The following is a 19,691-nucleotide window of genomic DNA, read 5'->3' as shown; positions in this document are numbered from 1 at the left end:
CAAGGGGCATCCCTGCTTCACTCCAGACTCAAGGGGAACTCCATCTGTTAAAAAGCCATTAAGAGAAATTTGACTAAAACAATTTTTATATAAAATCTTAATACAATTTAAAAGCATATTAGGGATACCCATCCTTTTTAAAACTCTAAAAAGAAATCTATGAGAGACTCTATCGAAAGCTTTTTCAAAATCTAGGGCTAAAAGAGCTACATTTTGACCCCGGTCTCTGGAATACCAAATTACATCCCTTAATACGTTTAAAACCTCTGAAATACTTCTGCCTGGTACACTACAAACCTGCTCAGGCCGGATCAGTTTGGCAATGACACTCCTGAGCCGGTCTGCAACCACCTTAGCAAGTACCTTGTAATCAAATTTAGGAGAGTTATGGGTCTCCAATTCGCTAGAGCACTGCGGTCACCTTTTTTATATATCAAAGACACCACTCCTCTCCTCCACGAAAATGGCAACTGTTCACAAATAAAAACTTCTTTAAAAAGCATAAAAAGGTCCTCTTTTAAAATGTCCCAAAAAGTAAGATAAAACTCTACAGGTAGTCCGTCACACCCAGGTGCTTTACCCTTAGAGAAACTTTTAAAAACATAAAATAATTCCTCTAAAACAATATCGCGTTCTAAAAACTCCTGGTCTGTAAAATTTAGCTTAAAATCGAGATCATTAAGAGCATCAGATAAAAAGGACTCATCTATACACTTTTTACTAAAAAGATGCTTATAAAACTTAAAAGTAGCATTCAACATTCCCTGCATAGATGTTTCACCCTCTAGATTTGTGATCACTTCTCTTTTATCCATGACTTTTTTGAAGAAGAAGCGAGAGCACTTCTCCCCCTCCTCCAAGTGCTGCACTCTAGAGTTAAAAATAACCTCTTTCCCCTTTGTGTCTATGCAGTTCTGGATTTCAGTTTTTAGGCCAGCAATATCATCTCCCACCTCCACCCCTAGCTCTTTGAATTTAAAAAGTGTTTGTAGTTTGGTGTTAAGATCACTAAAACATCTTTTTTTCTCTCTAGCTTTACGTCTCCCTGCTTTTATAAAAAACATTCTGACTTTTTTTTTCAAATTTTCCCACCAGGTTACCATAGGGGCATCAGAAGGTTTTTGTCGCCGCCAGGCTTGATAGGCTTTACCAAAGTCTTGTCGAATCAGAGGGTCCTCCAGCAGGTAAGTACTTAGACGCCAGAGGCCCCTGTTGACCCTCTGTTCATCCCGGTATTCTAGGTGCACCTCCAAGCCCTTATGGTCAGAAAATATATTTGATGTTAAAACACATTTTACAGGGTTAAAATCATCTGATAGGAAAATAAAATCGATCCTGGAGGACACCCCTCTTCCGGACCACGTATAACCAGGGTCCGTCGGCAGGAGTGACCTCCACGCATCGCATAATTTAAAATCAGTTATAAAATCTTTCAATAGATGACATGACTTATCCAATTTGCGTAAAGGGTCACCCCCTGCTCGTTGTTCACTAGCACAAAGACAATTAAAATCACCCCCTACGATCAGGGGAGATGACCCAGTACAGTACAATGGCAATATCCCAAATAAATTAATTCTCTCTTGCTTATCAGGGGGAGCATAAATATTCATTACACGTAGGGTAAAACCATTAAATTTAAAATGCACTAAAACCACTCTGCCTGGTACTATTTCTGTGACAGCATTTATAGTAATATTTCTCCCACAACAGAGGAAGCCCACCCCCGCTGACTTGTTGTCATTGGAGCCAGACCAGATGGAGGGCCCCAGTCTCCAATCTGTCTTGATGTCATTATAATTTAGTGCATGTTGTATCCCGCATTCCTGTAATAAACAAATGTCAAAGTCAGCGGTTTCTAAATACTTGAATAGAGCAGCCCTACGGACTGGGCTCTTTAATGACCTCACATTCAGTGAGACAAGTCTTAATGTGGGCATTCATAGGTCAGGGTGGTGGATCTTCCATGAGGACACCTGACTCAAAGCCCTGTATGTCAAATTGCTCCAGGACATCCGGGCTAGAGGACCCAAACGACTCGATATTCTGTGAGCCGGCGGTTGCCCCCTCGTAGGTCACGGTTCCCAGCCACATTCCAGGAGACGCTGGGGCTTCGACATTCCGTCTCTTTTTCGGGGCAGACTCCACTAGGTCACTGGTGCAGTCCTCCTCTTCCTCCACCTCCTCCAGGGGGGAAGACTGGTCCATCAGGATAAGATCAACACAGATTTCCTGATGTTCGCCACCTAGAAGCAAAGCCCCCTCATCTGGCTGGCTAATCGCCCTGGAAGATCCTGAGGCCATCGCTGCATGGTCCCCTGTAGCCAACCGCACAGGGGCACCACCCTCCAGCCCAACAGGATCGGTATCGGGAACCATCGATACGGAGGATACCCTCCCAGAAGGAGGACCCCCCCGCTCCGGTCCATGCAAGGTCCGCCCCTCGTTAAGGGACTTCGATGCAGGTGCCGCCCCAGAGGGGCCTCCGGCTCCCTGCTCCATCCCAGCCTTCTCGCCCTTCGAAACGCCCTCCGACGCCGGCCCGCCAGTGAAGACCGGCGGGCGCATCGGCTCAGCTGCAGAAGATGCAGCTTCTGCGTAGGTCCTGGTCCTGGTCCTATTGGGGCATCCTCGGAACATGTGCCCCGCCCCACCGCAGAGATTACATTTCCTCCCAGCGGGACAGTCCTTCATTAGATGTCCGTAACAGCTGCAATTATTGCAGCGGTCTACTTTCCTGCCCGTGCAGGACGTTTGGGTATGACCCATTTGTCCACAGTTCCTGCAACATACTGGCATTCCAGGATAAAATAAGTAGCCTCTGCTCTTACCGATTACGAAGGTTGAGGGAGGGTGTAGCATTCCTCCCACTCCACTAAGGTCCCTCTTTAGACGGGCCATATACCTTCTCTTGCCGCACCAGAAGCCTACCGCGTTCTTCACAGTACCCAGGTATCTCAGATCATCACAATAACGGGTAAGGTAGGTCGAGATGTCTGCAGCTTCCACAAAGGGGTTCGGGAAATGCACCACGATGGGGATCTCGTCATAAGCATACAAGAGACAAAAGGTTAGTCCATCCAATTCATCTAAGTAGTTTTTCTCGTTTACCTTTTGTACGAGTTGCTGACAGCATCCCTGGCTCTTGAAGGTGATGGTGTAAGTCCCCTTGTACTCGTTGTCCTGGAAGCAGAATATGTCTTCCCGCCGAAACTCCAGAACTCCAAGCAGAATCCTATGGCAGATGTAGTCCAAATTCTTCTCCATCCTCGATGCTGCTCCAACTTCAATCCTCACGGTGTTCCTCATCCGGGCATCACCAGATGAATATGTGAGCGTTGCCGGCATCCTTCACTCAGGAACGTACCGACTCTTCTCTCTGAAAGGCGCAAGCCATCATGGGATCCCTTCCCGTTGCTCCCGGACTAATCCTTCCTCCCAATAGCAGCAGGGGGGTTAAGTCCCTCCGAAGAGGAACGATCCCCCCAGGCCGAGAGAAAGGGTACCAAGAGCACCTCACAGGCAAGACCACACAGGTAAACCTGATAGATCGTGCCAAAAGGCCGAGAAGCGATAACCAGAATTGGTTTCAAACTACGGAGCCACCCAAGGATCCTGAAAAGTCCATTTGTGGAGATGAGCTCCTGGACTCCCGTTAAGAAGACATGTTGTCAACCTCTAGATCCCTTACATGCCTGCACTTTTCGGCTTGCTGCTGCTGCAATCCACGCGTTTTAGATCTGCATAACTCCACCTCTTTAAACACAGCACCTTCACCCCCTGCTGTTCCCACCCGCCTCAACACCGTTGGAAGGGAGGAGAACCAATTAAGGCGGGGGGTGGGGTGGAACGAGCAGCTGTCTACCCTTAGCAGGAGGGCTGCTGATTACATACCTCTCCTGCTGCTGCTGCTGCTGCTGCTGGCTGTCCAGCAGCAGACTGAAGGTGGCTGCTGCTGTGCACAGGTATATAAAGGCTCAGAGTCTATTATGACACGCGCAGCCAGCGTTCCATTGCCACATTCCATCTACTGCAGGCAGGATACCTGGCTGGCTGAATGTCGCTGAGAAGCTCACAGAGACCGCCATAAGCAACAGTTTAACAGAATGCCACAGACTAATCAACCAAACTTTTTGGGTTGGGTTCTCTTTTATAGTCTGCAGGCATTAAATGAAAGAAGTCAGTGTTCCAGCAGAGGGAGACAACGTTTCAGAAAAGGCATTGTAGCAAACCAAAAAAGAAATTTTAAGCGCAGCAGAGTAACCAGCGCACATACCTGTTAGCTCAGGTGAGTTTAAAAGGCTGCTGTTGATAACAAGGGCATTTGCTAAATAGATGGTGTGTGTGCAACAATATACTGAAAGGTCAATTATATTGTGCAGCTTATCTCACCACCTGTAGTTATTTAGGTGAAAGCTCCAAAATGCTTGCCTAATATGTCTGTTTATCCAAAAGGAAGTAAAAAGGGAGAGCTAGAAAGATAGCATTTCATTACATTACATGGCAATGCAATGCGCAGTTGCTGAAGTTGAACCAAAATGAGCTTGTAATCTGGCTTCTGCAACTTTGAACATGAAAAATCCAATGAGGAGAAGAAAAGCAAAGCCAAAGAGTCCATCCCAAAATCCGACAAACAAGCAAAATGAACAAAAAACATTGAATTCAATTCTTTCTGATTTAAGAAACTGCATTAAAGAAGGGGTGCACCGGTCCTGGAGATACTGCAATACCAGGTCAATGCGTGGAGTGGACAGAGCAAGCTCTTTTTCCATCTCCCTGTTCTAAAAATCCATTTAATATATGGTCCCCAGATAGGGGACGTATCAGATATTAAACTGATAAGAACAGATACTACACTTGATCTTAGCCAAAAGGCCGAGAAGCGATAACCAGAATTGGTTTCAAACTACGGAGCCACCCAAGGATCCTGAAAAGTCCATTTGTGGAGATGAGCTCCTGGACTCCCGTTAAGAAGACATGTTGTCAACCTCTAGATCCCTTACATGCCTGCACTTTTCGGCTTGCTGCTGCTGCAATCCACGCGTTTTAGATCTGCATAACTCCACCTCTTTAAACACAGCACCTTCACCCCCTGCTGTTCCCACCCGCCTCAACACCGTTGGAAGGGAGGAGAACCAATTAAGGCGGGGGGTGGGGTGGAACGAGCAGCTGTCTACCCTTAGCAGGAGGGCTGCTGATTACATACCTCTCCTGCTGCTGCTGCTGCTGCTGGCTGTCCAGCAGCAGACTGAAGGTGGCTGCTGCTGTGCACAGGTATATAAAGGCTCAGAGCCTATTATGACACGCGCAGCCAGCGTTCCATTGCCACATTCCATCTACTGCAGGCAGGATACCTGGCTGGCTGAATGTCGCTGAGAAGCTCACAGAGACCGCCATAAGCAACAGTTTAACAGAATGCCACAGACTAATCAACCAAACTTTTTGGGTTGGGTTCTCTTTTATAGTCTGCAGGCATTAAATGAAAGAAGTCAGTGTTCCAGCAGAGGGAGACAACGTTTCAGAAAAGGCATTGTAGCAAACCAAAAAAGAAATTTTAAGCGCAGCAGAGTAACCAGCGCACATACCTGTTAGCTCAGGTGAGTTTAAAAGGCTGCTGTTGATAACAAGGGCATTTGCTAAATAGATGGTGTGTGTGCAACAATATACTGAAAGGTCAATTATATTGTGCAGCTTATCTCACCACCTGTAGTTATTTAGGTGAAAGCTCCAAAATGCTTGCCTAATATGTCTGTTTATCCAAAAGGAAGTAAAAAGGGAGAGCTAGAAAGATAGCATTTCATTACATTACATGGCAATGCAATGCACAGTTGCTGAAGTTGAACCAAAATGAGCTTGTAATCTGGCTTCTGCAACTTTGAACATGAAAAATCCAATGAGGAGAAGAAAAGCAAAGCCAAAGAGTCCATCCCAAAATCCGACAAACAAGCAAAATGAACAAAAAACATTGAATTCAATTCTTTCTGATTTTAGAAACTGCATTAAAGAAGGGGTGCACCGGTCCTGGAGATACTGCAATACCAGGTCAATGCGTGGAGTGGACAGAGCAAGCTCTTTTTCCATCTCCCTGTTCTAAAAATCCATTTAATATATGGTCCCCAGATAGGGGACGTATCAGATATTAAACTGATAAGAACAGATACTACACTTGATCTTAGCCAAAAGGCCGAGAAGCGATAACCAGAATTGGTTTCAAACTACGGAGCCACCCAAGGATCCTGAAAAGTCCATTTGTGGAGATGAGCTCCTGGACTCCCGTTAAGAAGACATGTTGTCAACCTCTAGATCCCTTACATGCCTGCACTTTTCGGCTTGCTGCTGCTGCAATCCACGCGTTTTAGATCTGCATAACTCCACCTCTTTAAACACAGCACCTTCACCCCCTGCTGTTCCCACCCGCCTCAACACCGTTGGAAGGGAGGAGAACCAATTAAGGCGGGGGGTGGGGTGGAACGAGCAGCTGTCTACCCTTAGCAGGAGGGCTGCTGATTACATACCTCTCCTGCTGCTGCTGCTGCTGCTGCTGGCTGTCCAGCAGCAGACTGAAGGTGGCTGCTGCTGTGCACAGGTATATAAAGGCTCAGAGCCTATTATGACACGCGCAGCCAGCGTTCCATTGCCACATTCCATCTACTGCAGGCAGGATACCTGGCTGGCTGAATGTCGCTGAGAAGCTCACAGAGACCGCCATAAGCAACAGTTTAACAGAATGCCACAGACTAATCAACCAAACTTTTTGGGTTGGGTTCTCTTTTATAGTCTGCAGGCATTAAATGAAAGAAGTCAGTGTTCCAGCAGAGGGAGACAACGTTTCAGAAAAGGCATTGTAGCAAACCAAAAAAGAAATTTTAAGCGCAGCAGAGTAACCAGCGCACATACCTGTTAGCTCAGGTGAGTTTAAAAGGCTGCTGTTGATAACAAGGGCATTTGCTAAATAGATGGTGTGTGTGCAACAATATACTGAAAGGTCAATTATATTGTGCAGCTTATCTCACCACCTGTAGTTATTTAGGTGAAAGCTCCAAAATGCTTGCCTAATATGTCTGTTTATCCAAAAGGAAGTAAAAAGGGAGAGCTAGAAAGATAGCATTTCATTACATTACATGGCAATGCAATGCACAGTTGCTGAAGTTGAACCAAAATGAGCTTGTAATCTGGCTTCTGCAACTTTGAACATGAAAAATCCAATGAGGAGAAGAAAAGCAAAGCCAAAGAGTCCATCCCAAAATCCGACAAACAAGCAAAATGAACAAAAAACATTGAATTCAATTCTTTCTGATTTTAGAAACTGCATTAAAGAAGGGGTGCACCGGTCCTGGAGATACTGCAATACCAGGTCAATGCGTGGAGTGGACAGAGCAAGCTCTTTTTCCATCTCCCTGTTCTAAAAATCCATTTAATATATGGTCCCCAGATAGGGGACGTATCAGATATTAAACTGATAAGAACAGATACTACACTTGATCTTAGCCAAAAGGCCGAGAAGCGATAACCAGAATTGGTTTCAAACTACGGAGCCACCCAAGGATCCTGAAAAGTCCATTTGTGGAGATGAGCTCCTGGACTCCCGTTAAGAAGACATGTTGTCAACCTCTAGATCCCTTACATGCCTGCACTTTTCGGCTTGCTGCTGCTGCAATCCACGCGTTTTAGATCTGCATAACTCCACCTCTTTAAACACAGCACCTTCACCCCCTGCTGTTCCCACCCGCCTCAACACCGTTGGAAGGGAGGAGAACCAATTAAGGCGGGGGGTGGGGTGGAACGAGCAGCTGTCTACCCTTAGCAGGAGGGCTGCTGATTACATACCTCTCCTGCTGCTGCTGCTGCTGCTGCTGGCTGTCCAGCAGCAGACTGAAGGTGGCTGCTGCTGTGCACAGGTATATAAAGGCTCAGAGCCTATTATGACACGCGCAGCCAGCGTTCCATTGCCACATTCCATCTACTGCAGGCAGGATACCTGGCTGGCTGAATGTCGCTGAGAAGCTCACAGAGACCGCCATAAGCAACAGTTTAACAGAATGCCACAGACTAATCAACCAAACTTTTTGGGTTGGGTTCTCTTTTATAGTCTGCAGGCATTAAATGAAAGAAGTCAGTGTTCCAGCAGAGGGAGACAACGTTTCAGAAAAGGCATTGTAGCAAACCAAAAAAGAAATTTTAAGCGCAGCAGAGTAACCAGCGCACATACCTGTTAGCTCAGGTGAGTTTAAAAGGCTGCTGTTGATAACAAGGGCATTTGCTAAATAGATGGTGTGTGTGCAACAATATACTGAAAGGTCAATTATATTGTGCAGCTTATCTCACCACCTGTAGTTATTTAGGTGAAAGCTCCAAAATGCTTGCCTAATATGTCTGTTTATCCAAAAGGAAGTAAAAAGGGAGAGCTAGAAAGATAGCATTTCATTACATTACATGGCAATGCAATGCACAGTTGCTGAAGTTGAACCAAAATGAGCTTGTAATCTGGCTTCTGCAACTTTGAACATGAAAAATCCAATGAGGAGAAGAAAAGCAAAGCCAAAGAGTCCATCCCAAAATCCGACAAACAAGCAAAATGAACAAAAAACATTGAATTCAATTCTTTCTGATTTTAGAAACTGCATTAAAGAAGGGGTGCACCGGTCCTGGAGATACTGCAATACCAGGTCAATGCGTGGAGTGGACAGAGCAAGCTCTTTTTCCATCTCCCTGTTCTAAAAATCCATTTAATATATGGTCCCCAGATAGGGGACGTATCAGATATTAAACTGATAAGAACAGATACTACACTTGATCTTAGCCAAAAGGCCGAGAAGCGATAACCAGAATTGGTTTCAAACTACGGAGCCACCCAAGGATCCTGAAAAGTCCATTTGTGGAGATGAGCTCCTGGACTCCCGTTAAGAAGACATGTTGTCAACCTCTAGATCCCTTACATGCCTGCACTTTTCGGCTTGCTGCTGCTGCAATCCACGCGTTTTAGATCTGCATAACTCCACCTCTTTAAACACAGCACCTTCACCCCCTGCTGTTCCCACCCGCCTCAACACCGTTGGAAGGGAGGAGAACCAATTAAGGCGGGGGGTGGGGTGGAACGAGCAGCTGTCTACCCTTAGCAGGAGGGCTGCTGATTACATACCTCTCCTGCTGCTGCTGCTGCTGCTGCTGGCTGTCCAGCAGCAGACTGAAGGTGGCTGCTGCTGTGCACAGGTATATAAAGGCTCAGAGCCTATTATGACACGCGCAGCCAGCGTTCCATTGCCACATTCCATCTACTGCAGGCAGGATACCTGGTTGGCTGAATGTCGCTGAGAAGCTCACAGAGACCGCCATAAGCAACAGTTTAACAGAATGCCACAGACTAATCAACCAAACTTTTTGGGTTGGGTTCTCTTTTATAGTCTGCAGGCATTAAATGAAAGAAGTCAGTGTTCCAGCAGAGGGAGACAACGTTTCAGAAAAGGCATTGTAGCAAACCAAAAAAGAAATTTTAAGCGCAGCAGAGTAACCAGCGCACATACCTGTTAGCTCAGGTGAGTTTAAAAGGCTGCTGTTGATAACAAGGGCATTTGCTAAATAGATGGTGTGTGTGCAACAATATACTGAAAGGTCAATTATATTGTGCAGCTTATCTCACCACCTGTAGTTATTTAGGTGAAAGCTCCAAAATGCTTGCCTAATATGTCTGTTTATCCAAAAGGAAGTGAAAAGGGAGAGCTAGAAAGATAGCATTTCATTACATTACATGGCAATGCAATGCACAGTTGCTGAAGTTGAACCAAAATGAGCTTGTAATCTGGCTTCTGCAACTTTGAACATGAAAAATCCAATGAGGAGAAGAAAAGCAAAGCCAAAGAGTCCATCCCAAAATCCGACAAACAAGCAAAATGAACAAAAAACATTGAATTCAATTCTTTCTGATTTTAGAAACTGCATTAAAGAAGGGGTGCACCGGTCCTGGAGATACTGCAATACCAGGTCAATGCGTGGAGTGGACAGAGCAAGCTCTTTTTCCATCTCCCTGTTCTAAAAATCCATTTAATATATGGTCCCCAGATAGGGGACGTATCAGATATTAAACTGATAAGAACAGATACTACACTTGATCTTAGCCAAAAGGCCGAGAAGCGATAACCAGAATTGGTTTCAAACTACGGAGCCACCCAAGGATCCTGAAAAGTCCATTTGTGGAGATGAGCTCCTGGACTCCCGTTAAGAAGACATGTTGTCAACCTCTAGATCCCTTACATGCCTGCACTTTTCGGCTTGCTGCTGCTGCAATCCACGCGTTTTAGATCTGCATAACTCCACCTCTTTAAACACAGCACCTTCACCCCCTGCTGTTCCCACCCGCCTCAACACCGTTGGAAGGGAGGAGAACCAATTAAGGCGGGGGGTGGGGTGGAACGAGCAGCTGTCTACCCTTAGCAGGAGGGCTGCTGATTACATACCTCTCCTGCTGCTGCTGCTGCTGCTGCTGGCTGTCCAGCAGCAGACTGAAGGTGGCTGCTGCTGTGCACAGGTATATAAAGGCTCAGAGCCTATTATGACACGCGCAGCCAGCGTTCCATTGCCACATTCCATCTACTGCAGGCAGGATACCTGGCTGGCTGAATGTCGCTGAGAAGCTCACAGAGACCGCCATAAGCAACAGTTTAACAGAATGCCACAGACTAATCAACCAAACTTTTTGGGTTGGGTTCTCTTTTATAGTCTGCAGGCATTAAATGAAAGAAGTCAGTGTTCCAGCAGAGGGAGACAACGTTTCAGAAAAGGCATTGTAGCAAACCAAAAAAGAAATTTTAAGCGCAGCAGAGTAACCAGCGCACATACCTGTTAGCTCAGGTGAGTTTAAAAGGCTGCTGTTGATAACAAGGGCATTTGCTAAATAGATGGTGTGTGTGCAACAATATACTGAAAGGTCAATTATATTGTGCAGCTTATCTCACCACCTGTAGTTATTTAGGTGAAAGCTCCAAAATGCTTGCCTAATATGTCTGTTTATCCAAAAGGAAGTAAAAAGGGAGAGCTAGAAAGATAGCATTTCATTACATTACATGGCAATGCAATGCACAGTTGCTGAAGTTGAACCAAAATGAGCTTGTAATCTGGCTTCTGCAACTTTGAACATGAAAAATCCAATGAGGAGAAGAAAAGCAAAGCCAAAGAGTCCATCCCAAAATCCGACAAACAAGCAAAATGAACAAAAAACATTGAATTCAATTCTTTCTGATTTTAGAAACTGCATTAAAGAAGGGGTGCACCGGTCCTGGAGATACTGCAATACCAGGTCAATGCGTGGAGTGGACAGAGCAAGCTCTTTTTCCATCTCCCTGTTCTAAAAATCCATTTAATATATGGTCCCCAGATAGGGGACGTATCAGATATTAAACTGATAAGAACAGATACTACACTTGATCTTAGCCAAAAGGCCGAGAAGCGATAACCAGAATTGGTTTCAAATTACGGAGCCACCCAAGGATCCTGAAAAGTCCATTTGTGGAGATGAGCTCCTGGACTCCCGTTAAGAAGACATGTTGTCAACCTCTAGATCCCTTACATGCCTGCACTTTTCGGCTTGCTGCTGCTGCAATCCACGCGTTTTAGATCTGCATAACTCCACCTCTTTAAACACAGCACCTTCACCCCCTGCTGTTCCCACCCGCCTCAACATCGTTGGAAGGGAGGAGAACCAATTAAGGCGGGGGCTGGGGTGGAACGAGCAGCTGTCTACCCTTAGCAGGAGGGCTGCTGATTACATACCTCTCCTGCTGCTGCTGCTGCTGCTGGCTGTCCAGCAGCAGACTGAAGGTGGCTGCTGCTGTGCACAGGTATATAAAGGCTCAGAGCCTATTATGACACGCGCAGCCAGCGTTCCATTGCCACATTCCATCTACTGCATGCAGGATACCTGGCTGGCTGAATGTCGCTGAGAAGCTCACAGAGACCGCCATAAGCAACAGTTTAACAGAATGCCACAGACTAATCAACCAAACTTTTTGGGTTGGGTTCTCTTTTATAGTCTGCAGGCATTAAATGAAAGAAGTCAGTGTTCCAGCAGAGGGAGACAACGTTTCAGAAAAGGCATTGTAGCAAACCAAAAAAGAAATTTTAAGCGCAGCAGAGTAACCAGCGCACATACCTGTTAGCTCAGGTGAGTTTAAAAGGCTGCTGTTGATAACAAGGGCATTTGCTAAATAGATGGTGTGTGTGCAACAATATACTGAAAGGTCAATTATATTGTGCAGCTTATCTCACCACCTGTAGTTATTTAGGTGAAAGCTCCAAAATGCTTGCCTAATATGTCTGTTTATCCAAAAGGAAGTAAAAAGGGAGAGCTAGAAAGATAGCATTTCATTACATTACATGGCAATGCAATGCACAGTTGCTGAAGTTGAACCAAAATGAGCTTGTAATCTGGCTTCTGCAACTTTGAACATGAAAAATCCAATGAGGAGAAGAAAAGCAAAGCCAAAGAGTCCATCCCAAAATCCGACAAACAAGCAAAATGAACAAAAAACATTGAATTCAATTCTTTCTGATTTTAGAAACTGCATTAAAGAAGGGGTGCACCGGTCCTGGAGATACTGCAATACCAGGTCAATGCGTGGAGTGGACAGAGCAAGCTCTTTTTCCATCTCCCTGTTCTAAAAATCCATTTAATATATGGTCCCCAGATAGGGGACGTATCAGATATTAAACTGATAAAAACAGATTTTTTTTTTTTTTTTTTTTTTTTTTTTTTTTTTTTTTTAAACCATTCAGGTTAGTTTTATAGCAAATCAGTAGGATATACCAAAACTGTTGCAAAAAAACTTCTCATCATCATGGCCATATTTATTAAGCATAAAGTAACCTAATATTACAGAAAGAAGAACATCTTATTAATATAAACCAAAAGATCACTGAAATTTTACAATATGCCTCCACTTTTTAAATTTCCATATTCCCTCGGCATCTGTTCCTCCACCGCTACTACTATCCATCTTGTAAATCAAAAATAGCCTAGAAAGAATAATCCTAATACATTCATTTACTGTAATTGATTTCCTTTTAAATACACAAAGATTCCTCACATCCCACAAACTTTCTAACACACAAGCCATAATTAACCACAAAACTCTCTCCTTTACACGTCCACTTGCACCAATACCAAACATAACCACACGCCAATCCACAAAAGTCACTCCTGCCAAACTCCTACACAACCCCCCTACACATTTCCACACGTCTTGCGCAAAATCACAATCCCACATCAGATGCATAACCGTCTCACAACCATTACATCCATCTCTTGGACAAACATCCGACCTAATCAAACCTCTCTTCTTTTGAACGTCTCTCACTGGAAGAATATTGTGAAACGCCATCCACACTACATCCTTCTGTTTGTTGGACATCCCATACATACCCAACTTTCTCCAAGCATCCGCAACCTCATTCCCTCTCAAACCAACAATATTAGACTCGACCTCATTTGCACACAATTTCCTATACACCCTCTTAGTCATTCTAAACTCATCCACCGGCACACTCAGCAAATCATACTTCTTGACAAACTTCTCAATCACCTCATACCACACCGGACACTTAAAAGACACAGGCACTCTCGCATCCCTCTTTCTCCAACCTAACCCATACAACATCCATCCTGCAGAATAACTTGCCATACATGCACCCTTATTACCTTTACCCAACAATACCACAATCGTCTTAATATAATGGAGCCCTAAAAAAACCTCAACATTAGGAAATCCCAAACCACCATGCTGGCAGGCCTTATAAAGGCTTTCCCTCTTCAGCTTCTCCATCTTGCTGCACCAGAAAAAAGAAAAAATCATTTTCTCAACTCTCTTCACTTTCCTAAAAGGGGATGGAAAAATTATGGCCACAAAAAGCAGAATGGGTAAGATCACTGCTTTGATAACTAGAACTTTGCCCCGCAAAGAAAGATCTCTCATTCTCCAAAAATTCAATTTTCGCTCAACACGCATACCACACTCGTCCCAACTCTCATTTCCTTTCAGATCATCATTGAAAAATACCCCTAAAACCTTAATTGCACTCTCCTCATACTTAACACCTTCCATACGAATACTGTCATCTCCAAAGCATTTGAAACTACACTTAGTCCAGTTAACTCTAAAACCTGATGCACCACAGAAAAAATCCAAAAGCAACCTCACCCTACTCATTGAAGCCATACTTTCACTCACCATCACAACATCATCCATGTAACCTAACACCTTCACATGCTTACCACCACTCCCAGGCACTAACAATCCTCTCATCATTTTCTCACGTCTCACTAAACACAGCAAAGGCTCAATCACACATACAAACAAGACAGGGGACATAGGGCACCCCTGTCTTACACCAGACCTAATCATCACTTTGTCAGACAACCATCCATTCACTAAAAACTCACTTGACACATAATCATATAAAGACTTAACTCCATTCAGAAAAACCCTAGGGAAACCCATCCTCTCCAATACTTTAAACAGAAACACATGCGAAACTCTATCAAAAGCCTTTTCGAAATCAATTGCTAACACCATACACTTCTGCTTTCTAGTCTTACAATCCCCAAGCATATCCCTTAACAATAACAAATTATCACTTATACTCCGACCAGGCACGGCACACACTTGGTCATCCTCCACAACCCTACCAATCACCTCACGCATACGATTTGCTAACAATTTACTGTAGACCTTATAATCAGCGTTAAGCAATGATATGGGTCTCCAGTTCTCCAAACGCTTTTTCTCACCCTTCTTAAACACAAGAACCACTATACCCTCTTTCATACTGTCACACAAAACACCATTCATCCACATATACCTACAAACCTCAGTCAAGTCCTTACCCAAAAACTCCCAAGCTTTCACATACAGCTCCACAGGCAACCCATCCTTCCCAGGCGTCTTATTCTTTTTAGCACTCATAACAACATTCCTCACCTCATCCAAAATAACATCCTCACACAAAGCATCACATTCATCCGAACCAAGTCTCTTCTCCATACCACTCAATACATGCGACACAAGTCCAGGATCAATCCATTTCTCATCGTACAACTTACTATAGAAGCCATTCACCTCATTCAACACATTCTTCCCAACCACACTAGATCCATCTTCACCTACCACTTCACTCAAATCCAACTTCCTTCCATTCATTTTTTTAAAAAAGTACCTGGTGCACTTTTCATTCTTTTCCAAATGCTCTAACTTGGTACGGTAAATAATCTCTTTACCTTTTTCATCCAGAAGACATTTTAACTCATTCTTAGCAACCTCAAGCTGATCAGACATATCCATTCCTTTCCTAACACACCCACGCAACCAATCAATCCGTCTACTTAAGTCATTAAATCTATTACGATATCTGGCAGCTTTTTTGTAGCCCCATTTTTTAAAGAAAGTTTTTAACTGTAATTTCACCCAATCCCACCATTCAAGCACACTACCAAAATCACGCTTACGCCACCTCCAACTTGCATACCTTTTCTCCAACTCACTCATCACCTCCTCATCCTCCAACAACCTCGTATTCAATTTCCAAACCCCACCCCCAAACACCATGTCCCCATTCGCACTAAAAACTCCACGCAAACACTCATGATCAGAAAAAGGTACCTTATGTTGAACATAACTTGAACAAACCATATTTTTGGAAAATAACATCCTATCTATTCTCGATGAAATATTACCACGGTCAGCATAATATGTAGGCGGTGGTGGAATGCCATACTCAAGTATTGCAGCGTCTAAGAAAGAAAAATCAGAAATAAGTTGAGATAACTTTTTTCCCGTAATGTCCACATTACCTTCTGTGACACAATTACAGTCACCAACAAAAACTGTAGGAATTTTTCCAGGGAGAAAAAAACTCAATTTCTCAAGAAGAGCAAGCCGCTCCTCTTTTTTAGTAGGACAATATAAATTAATCATTCTAACCTTCCACCCCCTATAACTCAAAAAAACAATAATGCAGCGACCCACCTCCACAACCGTGTAACTATCAATAGTAATATTCTTATTACCAACTAAAATCCCCACACCATCATTTTTGTTAAAGCTGGACCCCGACCAAACATACTGGCCATAAGGCCAGTCCTTATCCCCTGGAGATTCAGTAATCCCACACTCTTGTAGACAATAGACATCTGCACTCAAACCCTTTAGATAATCCAGAACTGTTGTTCTTCGGGTAACAGATCTAATTTGCCTAACATTAAGGGACACAATGTCCCATCCAGAATGATGCGGCATAAATAAAGGGGATCACACATAACCTGAAAAAAAAAAGAAAGAAAACATCAACTCAACCTTCATCAAGAAAAGCAAAGCTATTACCATCTGGCTGAATGCCAAATGTAACAATGTCAGGAGAAAATACATCTGACGGGTAAGCACGAGAGTCCACCGGGCTATCACACACGGCAGCAATGGATGAACACTCAGTCCTTGGCTTCTTCTTGACCACATCAGGATCCTCCTCATCAGAGAAACGGACAGCAGACAAGTCCCCTTGGCCACCGCCCCCGATCTCCTCTGAAGCAGTATTGCACCAAGATATGACAGGAGAATTGGACAAGTCCATTTCCCCCTCACCACGGACAACAAACTGGGGAGGGAAAGGTGACATCACCTCAGGAATCACCATGTCAAAGCCTCCTGACGCAGGAGGCTGAAGCTGGGCATCTTCAAATATGTCGTCCATCTGAGTGCCATCCTCTTCCTCTTGGGGAGCAGTTGCCTCCCCGACATCCGGAAGGGGACCTTGTGGAACCCTAGTAGAAGTCGAAGGAACAGCAGGCCCCTCCGCGACCACTTGAGCAAAAGACTTAGGAGTGGTTCTAGCTTGACACTGCCTAAGAACATGCCCCTCCTCACCACAAACATCACACTTTACCTGGTTCTTGCAGTCTTTCGCCATATGACCAGACGTGTTATACCTCCTGCAGGTTGGCGGATACCTGCAGGACTCCTGGACATGACCATACTTGTTACATCTTCTGCAGAAAAAAGGAGCATCAGGAAAGTACAAGAAACCAGTGTCTCTCCCAATAGAGAAACACATAGGAGGATAATGTATGCCCCCTGGCCCCTCAGGGTCTGTAGCAAAACGAACAAAGTACTTGTATTTGCCAGTCCACAAGCCTTCTTCATTCGAGATCTTGTGGGAAAAATGCACATAAGTACAATGCCTCCTCAAGAATACAGTAATGTCCTCCTGGGGGATAAAGGGATTGTGCATAAACACAACAACAGGAACATCCCCCTTTGAATAGAGGACAGTAAAAGTGAGTCCATCTAGGAGGGAGTTCTCAGTATGGCCTTTCAAGGTTCTATAAAGATTTTGGCAAGCAGCCATAGTAGAAAGAACCAGCACATACCTTCCATGACTTCTAAATTCCTGCAGGCAAAGAATGTCCGACTTCTTAATCTTCAATGCTTCATAGAAGATGGCATTCACCAGGTAGGACATGGAAAAATGTCCCTTCTTCTCCTCGGAAATCTCAATGCGAAATCCATTCTTGACCCGGGGGTCCCCGGTCCCAGCAAATTTCAGCTTGACTCCCATAGTCAGCCACGGAAATCGCCTTCCCGTTTCCTCCTCACTCTCCCCCTATAGCAGCATCCAGCTTAAGCCACCGGAGTGGCGATGCTGGAAGGCCGAGGGCTAGCACTCAAGGAACCTGATGTCCAGACACTTGATCTTAGCCAAAAGGCCGAGAAGCGATAAACAGAATTGGTTTCAAACTACGGAGCCACCCAAGGATCCTGAAAAGTCCATTTGTGGAGATGAGCTCCTGGACTCCCGTTAAGAAGACATGTTGTCAACCTCTAGATCCCTTACATGCCTGCACTTTTCGGCTTGCTGCTGCTGCAATCCACGCGTTTTAGATCTGCATAACTCCACCTCTTTAAACACAGCACCTTCACCCCCTGCTGTTCCCACCCGCCTCAACACCGTTGGAAGGGAGGAGAACCAATTAAGGCGGGGGGTGGGGTGGAACGAGCAGCTGTCTACCCTTAGCAGGAGGGCTGCTGATTACATACCTCTCCTGCTGCTGCTGTAGCTGCTGCTGGCTGTCCAGCAGCAGACTGAAGGTGGCTGCTGCTGTGCACAGGTATATAAAGGCTCAGAGCCTATTATGACACGCGCAGCCAGCGTTCCATTGCCACATTCCATCTACTGCAGGCAGGATACCTGGCTGGCTGAATGTCGCTGAGAAGCTCACAGAGACCGCCATAAGCAACAGTTTAACAGAATGCCACAGACTAATCAACCAAACTTTTTGGGTTGGGTTCTCTTTTATAGTCTGCAGGCATTAAATGAAAGAAGTCAGTGTTCCAGCAGAGGGAGACAACGTTTCAGAAAAGGCATTGTAGCAAACCAAAAAAGAAATTTTAAGCGCAGCAGAGTAACCAGCGCACATACCTGTTAGCTCAGGTGAGTTTAAAAGGCTGCTGTTGATAACAAGGGCATTTGCTAAATAGATGGTGTGTGTGCAACAATATACTGAAAGGTCAATTATATTGTGCAGCTTATCTCACCACCTGTAGTTATTTAGGTGAAAGCTCCAAAATGCTTGCCTAATATGTCTGTTTATCCAAAAGGAAGTAAAAAGGGAGAGCTAGAAAGATAGCATTTCATTACATTACATGGCAATGCAATGCACAGTTGCTGAAGTTGAACCAAAATGAGCTTGTAATCTGGCTTCTGCAACTTTGAACATGAAAAATCCAATGAGGAGAAGAAAAGCAAAGCCAAAGAGTCCATCCCAAAATCTGACAAACAAGCAAAATGAACAAAAAACATTGAATTCAATTCTTTCTGATTTTAGAAACTGCATTAAAGAAGGGGTGCACCGGTCCTGGAGATACTGCAATACCAGGTCAATGCGTGGAGTGGACAGAGCAAGCTCTTTTTCCATCTCCCTGTTCTAAAAATCCATTTAATATATGGTCCCCAGATAGGGGACGTATCAGATATTAAACTGATAAGAACAGATACTACACTTGATCTTAGCCAAAAGGCCGAGAAGCGATAACCAGAATTGGTTTCAAACTACGGAGCCACCCAAGGATCCTGAAAAGTCCATTTGTGGAGATGAGCTCCTGGACTCCCGTTAAGAAGACATGTTGTCAACCTCTAGATCCCTTACATGCCTGCACTTTTCGGCTTGCTGCTGCTGCAATCCACGCGTTTTAGATCTGCATAACTCCACCTCTTTAAACACAGCACCTTCACCCCCTGCTGTTCCCACCCGCCTCAACACCGTTGGAAGGGAGGAGAACCAATTAAGGCGGGGGGTGGGGTGGAACGAGCAGCTGTCTACCCTTAGCAGGAGGGCTGCTGATTACATGCCTCTCCTGCTGCTGCTGCTGCTGCTGCTGGCTGTCCAGCAGCAGACTGAAGGTGGCTGCTGCTGTGCACAGGTATATAAAGGCTCAGAGCCTATTATGACACGCGCAGCCAGCGTTCCATTGCCACATTCCATCTACTGCAGGCAGGATACCTGGCTGGCTGAATGTCGCTGAGAAGCTCACAGAGACCGCCATAAGCAACAGTTTAACAGAATGCCACAGACTAATCAACCAAACTTTTTGGGTTGGGTTCTCTTTTATAGTCTGCAGGCATTAAATGAAAGAAGTCAGTGTTCCAGCAGAGGG

General features: G+C 44.7%; 7 non-coding genes and 1 pseudogene across 7 annotated transcripts; all 8 read right to left on the bottom strand.

Moving 5' to 3' along the window:
- Nucleotides 1–4,696: 4,696 nt before the first annotated feature.
- Nucleotides 4,697–4,887, bottom strand: LOC141250165 (U2 spliceosomal RNA). The gene has a single exon (XR_012312508.1). It is a non-coding gene; the product is annotated as a U2 spliceosomal RNA (small nuclear RNA).
- A 1,118-nt stretch (nucleotides 4,888–6,005) lies between these two features.
- Nucleotides 6,006–6,196, bottom strand: LOC141250163 (U2 spliceosomal RNA). The gene has a single exon (XR_012312507.1). It is a non-coding gene; the product is annotated as a U2 spliceosomal RNA (small nuclear RNA).
- Nucleotides 6,197–7,317: 1,121 nt separating this feature from the next.
- Nucleotides 7,318–7,508, bottom strand: LOC141250162 (U2 spliceosomal RNA). Its single transcript, XR_012312506.1, has one exon. It is a non-coding gene; the product is annotated as a U2 spliceosomal RNA (small nuclear RNA).
- Nucleotides 7,509–8,629: 1,121 nt separating this feature from the next.
- Nucleotides 8,630–8,820, bottom strand: LOC141250161 (U2 spliceosomal RNA). The gene has a single exon (XR_012312505.1). It is a non-coding gene; the product is annotated as a U2 spliceosomal RNA (small nuclear RNA).
- Nucleotides 8,821–9,941: 1,121 nt separating this feature from the next.
- On the bottom strand, nucleotides 9,942–10,132 carry LOC141250159 (U2 spliceosomal RNA). The gene has a single exon (XR_012312503.1). It is a non-coding gene; the product is annotated as a U2 spliceosomal RNA (small nuclear RNA).
- Nucleotides 10,133–11,253: 1,121 nt separating this feature from the next.
- Nucleotides 11,254–11,444, bottom strand: LOC141250158 (U2 spliceosomal RNA). Its single transcript, XR_012312502.1, has one exon. It is a non-coding gene; the product is annotated as a U2 spliceosomal RNA (small nuclear RNA).
- A 1,118-nt stretch (nucleotides 11,445–12,562) lies between these two features.
- Nucleotides 12,563–12,733, bottom strand: LOC141250170 (U2 spliceosomal RNA; annotated as a pseudogene).
- Nucleotides 12,734–18,876: 6,143 nt separating this feature from the next.
- LOC141250157 (U2 spliceosomal RNA) lies at nucleotides 18,877–19,067 on the bottom strand. Its single transcript, XR_012312501.1, has one exon. It is a non-coding gene; the product is annotated as a U2 spliceosomal RNA (small nuclear RNA).
- Nucleotides 19,068–19,691: the final 624 nt, after the last annotated feature.

Source organism: Phyllobates terribilis, unplaced genomic scaffold (genome assembly GCF_046119375.1).
Source record: "Phyllobates terribilis strain yellow unplaced genomic scaffold, ASM4611937v1 Scaffold_5419__1_contigs__length_51816, whole genome shotgun sequence".
Lineage (NCBI taxonomy): Eukaryota > Metazoa > Chordata > Amphibia > Anura > Dendrobatidae > Phyllobates > Phyllobates terribilis.
Note: the sequence above shows the minus strand (reverse complement) of the source record. Positions and strands in the feature narration are given on the sequence as shown.